Raw genomic sequence first — 11222 nt, 5'->3', positions numbered from 1 at the left:
CAACATATGAGGTGCTTCAGGGTGAGAAGCCCTCTGAGGTTCCTCCTCTTCCCTCCTGTCCTGAGGTGTCAGGAGCAAGAAGGTCCAAGGAGCGTTCAAGGCATGTCAAGGTAGTGTTCAAGGGGTGTCCTCTGGTGCTCCAGCACTACTGGCCATGGTATACAAGCCATGATCACTGTAGAGGGGCCATGCCTCAAAATTATGTGTGGAAGTTCTGGTGCTAAATGGGACAAATGGGGGGGTTGGAGAGTGGAAATGAGGGCCTGAGCAGGGCGACATTTGCGGCAGACTCTGTGTTCCTTTCCTCCCTTATCTGAAAGGGCAACCCAGATGTGTGAGATCATGGGGCTTTGGAGACCATATCTTGGTTTTCAAATCCTCCTTAATAAATGGGTGGCTTTTGACTAATGCAATCTCAGCCATGGAAACTACATTTCTCTGGTTAACCTCAATAAGGTTCTATGTCATTTGATAAAGGGAAGTGTTTCCTGTGCATCTCTGAAGTGTATGCAACATCCCAGCTGAGCTCCATGGCCCCAGCCTCTTGCCCCCCACCCTTTAACTCTTGATGAGCATTGTTCAGATCCCCTCTGGGGCTTCTCTTCTCCAGGCTCAACAGCCCTAAGGCTCTCAGCCTTTCCTCCTCACAGAGGTGCTTCAGGCCCCTCAGCAGTTTTGTAGCCTCCACTGGACTCTCTCCAGCAGTTCCCTGTCTCTTGAACTAAGGAGCCCAGAACTGGACCCACTACTCCAGCTGTGGCCTCACTAGGGCAGAGCAGAGTGGGAGGATAATTTATGTAGTACAGAAGTACATGTCAGTTAATTAATATGTATAATTTATTAAGTACCTGTAACCAAATACACCACAAAAGCATAAATGATTTGAAATGCAAGGAGGGCTACCCAAGATTTTTACTTTCACAGATTTTTCTCTTTTTCCACACAAAGTGACCTGTAGCAAGACACACTTGGCTTCCCCAGCCAGAAAATGAAACTGGTAGGAGCTCAGAAACCTGTGGTTATTGTTCTTTCAGCGTAAACAACTCAGTTTCTCTCCAGTGTTTCCATTCTTTTCTTTCTGATTTCTGTGGTGGAAGCAGAGTGCTGGGTTTCAGTTTTCACAGCACGCAACCCACTCTGCAGAAGGACTCTGCCTTGGGGCAGGTGGCCTCTGCTTTCAGCCAGAGACTATTGCAGGAGCTGGCTCTGCCCAGGTGTGTGAGGGTTTGCCTAGAGATCTTGAAAATGGAAGCCTTAAGGATTTCCTCTCCACTCACAAGGTGAGCAGTGTTGTGTGTGTTGAATTTTAAAGGCTACACAGCCAGCCTCCTAACTCCCTAACTTAGAAGTCCCAACACATAACAAGAGGGTTGGAACTAGATGATCTTTAAGGTCTCCTCCAACCCAAACCACTCCAGGATTCCTCTGCCCTTTTGTGCACAGCCTGTCATAAGATCAGAGAATCGTTAAGGTTGGAAAAGTCCTCTAGGAACATCAAGTCCAACCTTCTACCCAATACCTCCATGACTCCTGGAACATGTTCTGAAGTGCCACATCTACTCAGTTTTTAACACATCCAGGGATGGTGACTCCACCACTTCCCTGGGCAGGTTTAAAACTCAGCTTGACAGGGTGCTGGGCCAGCTCATTCCAATTTTACTATTACCTAGTAAGGTTGGACCAGATGATCCTTGTGGTCCCTTCCAACCTGGCATTCTGTGATGCTGTGATTCTTTATTTCTGTTTTTCAGCTTTATCCTGGAATGAACCACAAACCAGAAGCAAGAACTGGTGCTCTCCAGCCTTCCATCAGTCCTAGCAGCTGTGCATCCCTCACTGTGAAATCTCCTCCTCATGGCTCAGCTCTCCTGGCTTACTGCATCTCCATGGACATATTCTCCATTCCTCAGGAGCTGTGTCAGAGGAGCACTGTTTGGAGAGGTACCTTCTCAAGTCTGGTTCTTTCCAAAGTCAGTGTTTTGCTGTTGTTGGGTCTTGCTAAAGCTCTGGCAGTGACTAACAGCACAGGCATTGTCCTCTGCCTGTCCTCCTCACAGCTGCATGTACACGCTCTGGCTAAAGTTTGTTAGTTTCACAACCAAATGAATTAACTGATCTCACCCTGCTAATTGCAGTGCCTGGTTTAATACTGGGTTTTCTCAGACACTAAGATGGAAATTGCTTTGCTCTGTGCCCTTGCATAGCATTCCAACAAGGCACAAACTGGAATCCAGGAGGTCCCATCTGAACAGGAAAAGACATTTCTTTGGGGTGAGGGAGTTCTGCAGCTCTGGGGCTGTTGAGCCTGGAGAAGAGCAGCCTGAGAGCAGATCTGATCAATACTCTGCAAGAGCTAAAGGGTGTGGGGGAAAGAGGCTGGGGCCAGACTTTTGTCAGCAGTGCCCAGGGACAGGACAAGGAGCAATGAGGATCCCAGGAAGCTTCAGCTAAACAGGAGGAGAAGATTCTTTGGTGTGAGGGTGCTGGAGCCCTGGAGCAGGCTGCCCAGAGAGTTGTGGAGTCTCCTTCTCTGCAGAGATTCCAAATCCCCTTGGCCATTGTGCTCCTGGGCAAGCTGTTGTGGGTGCCCCTGCAGATCAGCCCAGAGACTGGATGATCTGCAGAGGTCCCTTCCAACCCCACCACACTGAGAATCTGTAAATTCAGGAAAGCAAGCTGGTTTCAAACTGAATTGTGCACATGTTAAAAAACAAACCAACAAACAAATAGAAACCACATTTTCCCATTTGGGGGTTGGTTGGTTGGGGCTTTTTTTTGTGGGTGGTTTGGGTTTTTATTTGCTCCTGCCTCCAGAAAACAGTTTCTGCCCATTTTACTAATGTCTGCAGGAGAGCACATTGAGGGATCTGCTTTTCAACCCCCACTGCTTTATCTTCACTCCCATAGTTTCCTTCAAGCCTTGGCATATAATAATGGCAGTGCACAAACTCCACGGTGCAATTAATCATTTTATTCATTGTCACTTTGAACACCTTAATCACTTTGATCACTCCATCATCACCCCCTAGGTAATTTATGTTGACTTTGAACCTGAGGGCTCTGTATAAATACACCTAAGCTCTCTATAAATTAAATAAATATGTTAATACCTGCAACAGGCCATAAATATCTGCTAAAAACACTTATAAAACATTCATGGCTGCGTGGTGCTGTCTCTCTGTGGCAGCTTTGCAGTCTCAGCTGGCTCTAGTGGCTCTAGTGTTGGGTAAAAAGTGTCTCTGGTGAGAGATCAGAGGGTGCCAGCACCCATCAGCAGGGCTTCTAGCACTTCTCATGCAGCTTTCTGAAGAATCTCTTGTAGGACTTCAGAGCTCTCCGTGCAGGCTTCTCAGTCGTGGGGCAGGAATCATCTTTCTTAGGTCTCTAGAATAACAACAACAACGACAATAAAGAAATACATTAATAATAACAACAATAATAACAATATAACAACAACAACAATAATAATAATTAGTGATGATAAAGAAGCAAATAAAAAGAGGATATTGCTGCAGAGCTGTGGCTGGCTGTACAAGGTGGTGTCTGAGCAGAAGGAATGATGGATATCTTCATGAATGAATGCAGAGAAGACTGTTGGGAATCAGGAATGACAGAATCATAGAATTGTGTAGGTTGGAAAAGATGTTTAAGATCATCCAGTCCAACCGTTAACCCAGCACTGCCAGCTCCCCCCTAAGCCATGTCCCTCAGCACCACATCCCTACAGCTTTTCAATCCCTCCAGGGATGGATACTCCACCACCTCCCTGGGCAGCCAGGGCCAGGTCTTGACAACACTTTGGGGGAAGAAATTGTTCCTCATGTCCAACCTAAACTTCCTTGGGAGGAACTTGAGGCCATTTCATCTCATCCTGTCACTTGGTACTAGGGAGGAGAGACCAGCTCCCACCTGCCTCCAACCTCCTTTCAGGGAGCTGCAGAGAGCAACTCCAGGCTGAGCAACCCCAGCTCCCTCAGCTGCTCCTCACCAGTCCTGTTCTCCAGACTCTTCACCAACTTTGTTGCCCTTCTCTGGACCCACTCAGGCCCCTCAATGTTCTTCTTGGAGTGGGGGGCCCCAAACTGAGCCCACTCCTCAAGGTGCAATACAGGGGGACAATCACCTCTCTTGTCTGGCTGGCCACTCTTACTGACACAAGCTAGGATGCTGCTGCTTTCTCCTGGCTGATTTTCTCACTGAGATGTGGCTTAGAGCCTTTTCTTATTGATCTCCTGGCTAATGATAAGTCCAGGATTTGCTCAGGGGCGATGCATCTCCTGAAAATCTAACTTCCTTCCAGACCCTACAAAGTCTGGTTCAGTATTTCAGATAAAATCATTGCCAAACAACAGCCATGAGTGTGAAATGAAGACCATCTGGAGATGGCATCAAAATTGTACTACTGCCTTCAGTTTACCAGGCTGTTGAGTTACTGATTTCCTCTGTTTTGAAATCAAATCAGAGTAATTTCACATTTTCACCTGGGTAATCACAAGAAAGAGCTGAAGGGGAACTCACTGTAGGTGCTTTATTTAAAGTTGATATGATGTAGTCCTTGGTTTTCTCCATCACAGAAACAAGGGCTCTCATTTGATCACTCTTAAAGGAAGCTTTCAGCTGCTCTATGAGTTTTTCAAGCTGGCAGGGAACACGTTTGCACTGAAAGAAATACACCAAACAACAGCAAGATTACATCCTGCCAAATGAACTGAAGTGTCATCGAATTCAATGACTATGTGCCCAGTAAAGCCAGAAATTACCTGTTTCTGTACAGTTAGGGAAAAGGCTACTTCTCTCTTTCCTGGGATTTGATAATCTACAGCAGAAGCGGAGGGAGGGGGAAAGCATATTATATTCTCCCCTCCCCCCCCCAAAAAAAAACCCCACCAAACAACACACCACCTTATACAGGGGAAAGAGTAATGAAATAGGATTAAAATCCATTGGGGTTGCAGTTCTATCAAAGTCAGAATGAGCAGCCTGAGATTAGATCTGCTGATTGCCTTCCACAGCTGCAGCATGCAGAAGGACAGAAGCGCCGTACTCTTCTCTCTGCAAAGTGCTGCTCTTCACCTCCTTTGAAGTTGCAGCCTCTAAACACTTTTTCCTCTGCAGATAAGGTCTCCCAACAACAGCCTGCCTGTTCTTTGGTATTTTTCATGAACCTTTTGTTTTCAGTTCACAGAGCCAGAGAAAGCTGCAGACCACAGGTAGAAAACCACTGCGTGTGGTCATGGCTGCAGATTGCTTCTTTCAGAGGCAGTCTCCATTATGCTCCAGAGCTCTCAGAAGTAAGAACATTTTAGTGTTGCTACTACAAGCCATATCCACCACCTTCTGCTCCAAAAGGCAGCAGGTCATGATCACGGTCTACACTTCGTACAGCCACGCTCAGAACAGCCTCAGTATGGATCTCTCTGCGAGAGTTCTTCAGGTTGAGTAGAGCCAAGTCTCAGCCATCCTGGTTTTAGAAGTGGCTAATTATTTCCATAACTTTTTTGCACACAAGGAACTTCACTGAAGCTGATAGAACTGCTCAGGAACGTGTTGTTAGCTTATGTATTCCCTTTTAGTAAGATCCCCTCTCTTTTTAGTAGTCTACCACTCCCTCAAGATCTGCAACAAAGCATCATCCTTTTCCAAATGATTAACCACAGCAACAAGAAAGAAACTTTAGAAGCCTTACCTGAAAATGCTTGGAAGGTACTGGAAGAAAGATCTGAAATATCAAGAAAGAAAGAAAAAAGTAGCTTTAGAAGGTCTTTCTCTTCTCAGTGGCTGCCACATTGTTGAACAGCTCAACCTATATATCGTCTTCATCAGGCTATTTCTGAACTTCCTTTGGGGAAACAATTGCAAGGTCAGCTTCTGAGGGGCGGCTGGCACGCAGTGCCTTCGGCACCTCAGGTTTAACAAACAACACACAGGGCATGCAAACTAGAGCTAAAACTGGCCCAGACTCATAGAATCAATAAGGGTGGAAAAGACCTCAAAGATCATCAAGTCCAACCTGTCACCCAACACCTGACCACTAAACCATGGTACCAAGTGCCACGTCCAATCCCCTCTTGAACACCGCCAGGGATGGGGACTCCACCACCTCCCTGGACAGCACATTTCAATGACTAACAACTCTATCTGTGAAGAACTTTATCTTCACCTTGAGCCTAAACCTCCCCTGGTGCAGCTTGAGATTGTGTGCTCTTCTTCTGGTGCTGGTTGCCTGGGAGAAGAGACCAACCCCCACCTCACTACAACCACCCTTCAGGTAGTTGTAGACTCAATTTTATACTTACATCAGAACTTGCTTGATTCACCAGAGCCTTGAAGTTTGCTTGAAATTCTTCTGTTGCACTGCCCCGTGAGCCAGAGAAGCAGCTGCTCAATAAGAAGATAAAGAGCAACAGCATTTTTGCCTCCAGGAGGGCTGGGTGTGACCTATGCCTTTTTGACACCACATGCTGCCTATATATACTCATGTACACCTTGAATATTAACCCCAAGGGAAAGTTTTCTCATCTAGGAAAAGGCACCAGAGGTGGTGTGAATCTTTATAGGCACTGTGGGATGCCTCAGTGGGGGTAGGTTGGGGGTTTCCTTCCCTCTGACATCAAATAAGGGGAAAACACCTCAGTAGATAAGAGATGTAATTTTCTTACATGATATCAAAAGCTCATCACAGGAAATAGGAGTATTCCTCATGCAGCATACATCTTCATGTGGTTCTCTTCTTACTTTGGTGCATCATGTAATCAGACACAGATCTGAAAAAATAAGTAGGTCTGCACATTTCTGTGCTTGCAACCCAGAAACAAACCAAATCCTGGGCTGCATCAAAAGAAACACAGGCAGCAGGTCAAGGGCGGTGATCCTCCTCTTCTCCCCTTTGCTGAGGTCCTGCCTGGAGTACTGTGTCCATCTCTGGATCCTTCCACACAAGGAGGACATGGAGCTATGGAGTGACTCCAGAGGAGGCCACCTCTGCCGTGAGGGCAGCCTGGGAGAGTTTTGATTGTTCAGCCTGAAGAGAAGGCTCCAGGAAGACCTCAGAGCAGCCATCCAGTACCTGAAGGGGGCTACAGAAGAGCTGGGGAGGGACTCCTCATAAAGACATATAGTGACAGGACAATGAGTAATGGCTTCAAAAAGGAAGAAGCTGGACTTAGAGTAGACATTAGAAAGACATCCTTCCCCATGAGGGTGCTGAGGTACTGGAACAGGTTGCTCAGAGAAGTTGTGGAGGCTCCAAGCCTGGAAGTGTTCAAGGCCAGGCATGAAGCAGCCTGGTCTAGTAGGAGGTGTCTCTGCCCATGGCAAAAGGATTGGAAGCAGATGATCTTTAAGGTTCCTTCTAACCCAAACCATTCTGTGATTCTGTGACTGCATTGAGTAATATGACATCCTTTGTTCAACAGGATTTTCCATCATCAGCTGCAGTTCTAGGCACAGTAAAAACCAGCAACGTGCTCTTAGATATACACAGACCCTAACACCACTGAACCACTTTGACTTCTTCAGCCTTCCTCCTTCACCCACACCATTCTGTGACACTTAGCATATAATACATAGCTGGGAAGAGGATGGGTTTAATTAGCAACAGCCATCAGTAAAAGCATGGCAGAAATTAGCATCAAGTGAAACCTTTGTCCCTCCACAGCAGTGGAAAAAACTCTGTGTGCTGAGAAATACTGAAGAGCCTACAGATGGCTAAGAGCTGCTTTCAGATGCCTGGCAAGGGCTTGTGAGAGGGTAACAGGCAGCCATGAAAAGGTTAAAATTTTCCACTGGAATCAGGCAAACTGCACAAAGTGGTCATCTGGTTTGCTATAGCTCTCTGTTTGAGAGGCACAGAAATTGGGCAGACCTCATGGCCATCCAATGAGGAACTGCTCACTGCGTAATTTGATGAATCTATCCATTGAAGTCTCGTTGACACCACTACAAACCCCTCCAAACCTCATTAATAGTTAAATACCTATTCTCACCCTAAAGTTCAGCAAGAGAAGTGTGACTAGAGGTTAAAAACCCCTCTTGAAAGGATCACAGAATTGTTTGGTTTGGAAAAGCCTCGTTGAGCCCAACCATCAATCCAGACTAACATCATGGCCACTAAACCATGCCCCCAAGCACCATAGCCACAGGTTTCTTGAACACCTCCAGGGATGGGGACTTCACCACCTCCCTGGGCAGCCTGTTTCAATGCCTGACCACTCTTGCAGCAAAGAAATTGTTCCAAATCCCCAACCTAAACCTCTCCTGGCACAGTTTCAGGCCATTTCCTCATCTTCTTTTGTTCCCAGCTGACAAAGCTCCTTGGAAAAGCTTTTAACACTTGGCTCATGGAGCATCCTTTTGTCAGAGTACATCCAAAGCAGATAAGAGGCTCCCAGCTGAAAATGTTTGGATCCTGAAAGAGCATGTGGGGAGTAACACAACAGATACTTCCATTCCTGCATGGAAATTGGCATTTGACTGCTCTGAGCAATATGGACCCTGTAATTTGGACCTTTACTGTAGCATGGCAAATTTCCTTGAGGGAAAGGAATAAAAAGCATCTATGATGAACTAGGCAGAAGAAATCAGTCATGAAAGGTTTCCCTTCCTACAGCATAGCTTTAAAGCAACCATTGTGTTATATTTCACAAATAGTGGTAGCCCTATTATAAATATTAGTGTAGACATCAGTTTCTCTATCCTTTGCTATGCTAGTAGAGTGTGTACTTTATTATAGAGGGATGGAACACTTCTCCTGTGAGGACAGGCTGAGAGAGCTGGGGCTGTTCAGTCTGGAGAAGAGAAGGCTCCGAGGTGACCTAATTGTGGCCTTCCAGTATCTGAAGAGGGCTACAAGAAAGCTGGGGAGGGACTTTTGAGGGTGTGACAGGACTGGGGGGAATGGAACAAGACTAGAAATGGGTAGATTCAGATTGGATGTGAGGAAGAAGTTCTTCCCCATGAGGCTGGTGAGACACTGGCACAGGTTGCCCAGGGAGGTGGTGGCAGCCTCATCCCTGGAGGTTTTTAAGGCCAGGCTGGATGTGGCTCTGAGCAACATGATCTATTGTGAGGTGTCCCTGCCCATGGCAGCGGGGTTGGAACTAGATGATCCTTGAGGTCCTTTCCCACCCTAACAATTCTGTGATTCCATACTTGACAAGAACTAAAGGAGTAAATGTTTCTTGTTATATTGGCAAATAATATAATCTGTTGGTGCTGTCCCAGCTTCTGAATCACCAATGTCTTGGCCACTTTTGAAACAATGACAAATTTTGCCCCAGACTGATCACACTCATGGTGAGATGCCCCCTAGGTGGTGGTATCTCCTCAGTGTTTAGGCAGAGGAACAAGTTGCACATGAATTTTGATAGTGAAACTTTTGCCCATCACCCATGGACAGAATCATGGCAGGTCTTTGGGAGATAGCATTGATGAGTCTTGTAGCATATGAATAAAGAAAGAGTTGTGGGAGAAACGTGGGAGTGGAGTGGAAAAAGAAGGTCTGAAGGCAACCTAGAATAAGTGTCTCCCAGTGAAACTGCCAAACACCCAACCATGGCTTTCTCTCCATGATTACCTAAAGGGAGGTTGTAGTGAGGGGAGGTTGGTCTCTTCTCCCTAGTATTAAGTGATAGAATGAGAGGGAATGGCCTGAAATTGTGCCAGGGGAGGTTTAGGTTGGAGATTAGGAACGATTTCTTTCCTGTAAGAGTGGTCAAGGATTGGAACAGGCTGCACAGGGAGGTGGTGGAGTCCCCATCCCTGGAGGTGTTCAAGAAACGTGTGGAGATGGTGAGACATGGTTTAATAGCCACGGTGGTGTTGGGTTGATGGTTGGACTGGATGATCTTAAAGGTCTCTTCCAAATGAAACAATTCCATGTGAAACCCACAAGATCAATATGTAAGGTTCCAACTCCCAGATGTGAGTGTCTTGTCTGTCAGTCTTTGCATGTGTAAGGTGGAGTGAAATCAGAACTGAAAGTATGTACAGGAACTAAAGAAAATCAGGTCAATGGAGATATCACAGTGGTTATAAAGATGCCAAGGAAGGATGAGGAGCTGAAGGAGAAATACTGCTTTAGGATATTGTGAGACAGGTGATGGAGTGAGTGAAGAGGAGCATCTGAAACAGGGAATGCTCCAGCCACCAGATGGTTAGACTGGAAGTTTGTGACTGCTGGCTGTTATTCTGCCTAATTATAGACTCATAGAACTTTAGGGGTTGGAAAGGACCTTAAAGATCATCTAGTTCCAACCCCCTGCCACGAGCAGGAACACCTAATATTTCAACCAATTTTCTGAAGGAGCACTGACAGATTTCTAGATGGGATGACATGATCATTTGCATTGCAGTAGGCTGGAAACAATGACTCAGGTAGTCCCTTCTGGTCCTCAGCTTTCATGCTCACAAACTTACAGGCTCCAGGAGGCTGATAACTGGGCTGCCAGCCAAAGGAGACAGATCACAGGAAATAGTTCCCTTAGACTAAACCATCATACAGTAGCACAAAGGTTGAACATGAACCAGCAGTGTGCCCAGGTGGCCAAAAAGGCAAATAGCATCCTGACCTGCATCAGCAACGGTGTGGCCAGCAGAACCAGGGCAGGAATTGTCTCTCTGTACTCAGCACTGGTGAGGCTGCACTTCAAATACTGGGCTCAGTTTTGGGCCCCTCACTCCAAGGACATTGAGGGGCCGGAGCAGGTCCAGAAAAGGGCAATGAAACTGGTGAAGGGTCTGGAGAACAGGGCTGGTGAGGACCAGCAGAGGGAACTGGGGTTGTTTAGCTAGGATAAAAGGAGGCTGAGGGGAGACCTCATTGCTCTCTACAACTCCCTTCAAGGGAGGTTGGAGTGAGGTGGGGGTTGGTCTCTTCTCCCAAGAGAACTAGGACTAGGGGGAATGGAATGAAGCTGGAGGTGGGGAGATTCAGGCTAGATGTGAGGAGGAGGTTCTTCACCATGAGAGTGGTGAAGCCCTGGAATGGGTTGTCCAGGGAGGTGGTTGAGGCCCTGGAGGTGTTTAAGAGCAGGCTGGATGAGGCTCTTGCCAGGCTGATCTAGTGTGGGGTGTCCCTGCCCATGGCAGGGGGGTTGGAACTAGATGATCCTTGTGGTCCCTTCCAACCCTGAATGATACTATGATACTGTGAAGGAACAAGCAACAGGATGAGAGGAAACAGCCTCAAGTTGCACCCAAGGGAGGTTTAGGTTGGACATTAG

General features: G+C 46.7%; 1 long non-coding RNA gene across 1 annotated transcript; it reads right to left on the bottom strand.

Moving 5' to 3' along the window:
* Positions 1-4619: 4619 nt before the first annotated feature.
* Positions 4620-6368, bottom strand: LOC137445792 (uncharacterized). The gene is made up of 3 exons (XR_010988489.1): positions 6297-6368; positions 5687-5719; positions 4620-4659 (listed from the first exon to the last, which is right to left on the bottom strand). It is a non-coding gene; the product is annotated as an uncharacterized lncRNA (long non-coding RNA).
* Between the last annotated feature and the right edge of the window lie 4854 nt (positions 6369-11222).

This window comes from Melanerpes formicivorus, unplaced genomic scaffold, assembly GCF_026170545.1.
Source record: "Melanerpes formicivorus ecotype bairdi unplaced genomic scaffold, bMelFor1.0.p_v2 SCAF_2, whole genome shotgun sequence".
In the NCBI taxonomy this organism is placed as follows: Eukaryota; Metazoa; Chordata; class Aves; order Piciformes; family Picidae; genus Melanerpes; species Melanerpes formicivorus.
The sequence above is the reverse complement of the archived record's forward strand: the minus strand, read 5'-3'. Positions and strand labels throughout refer to the sequence as shown.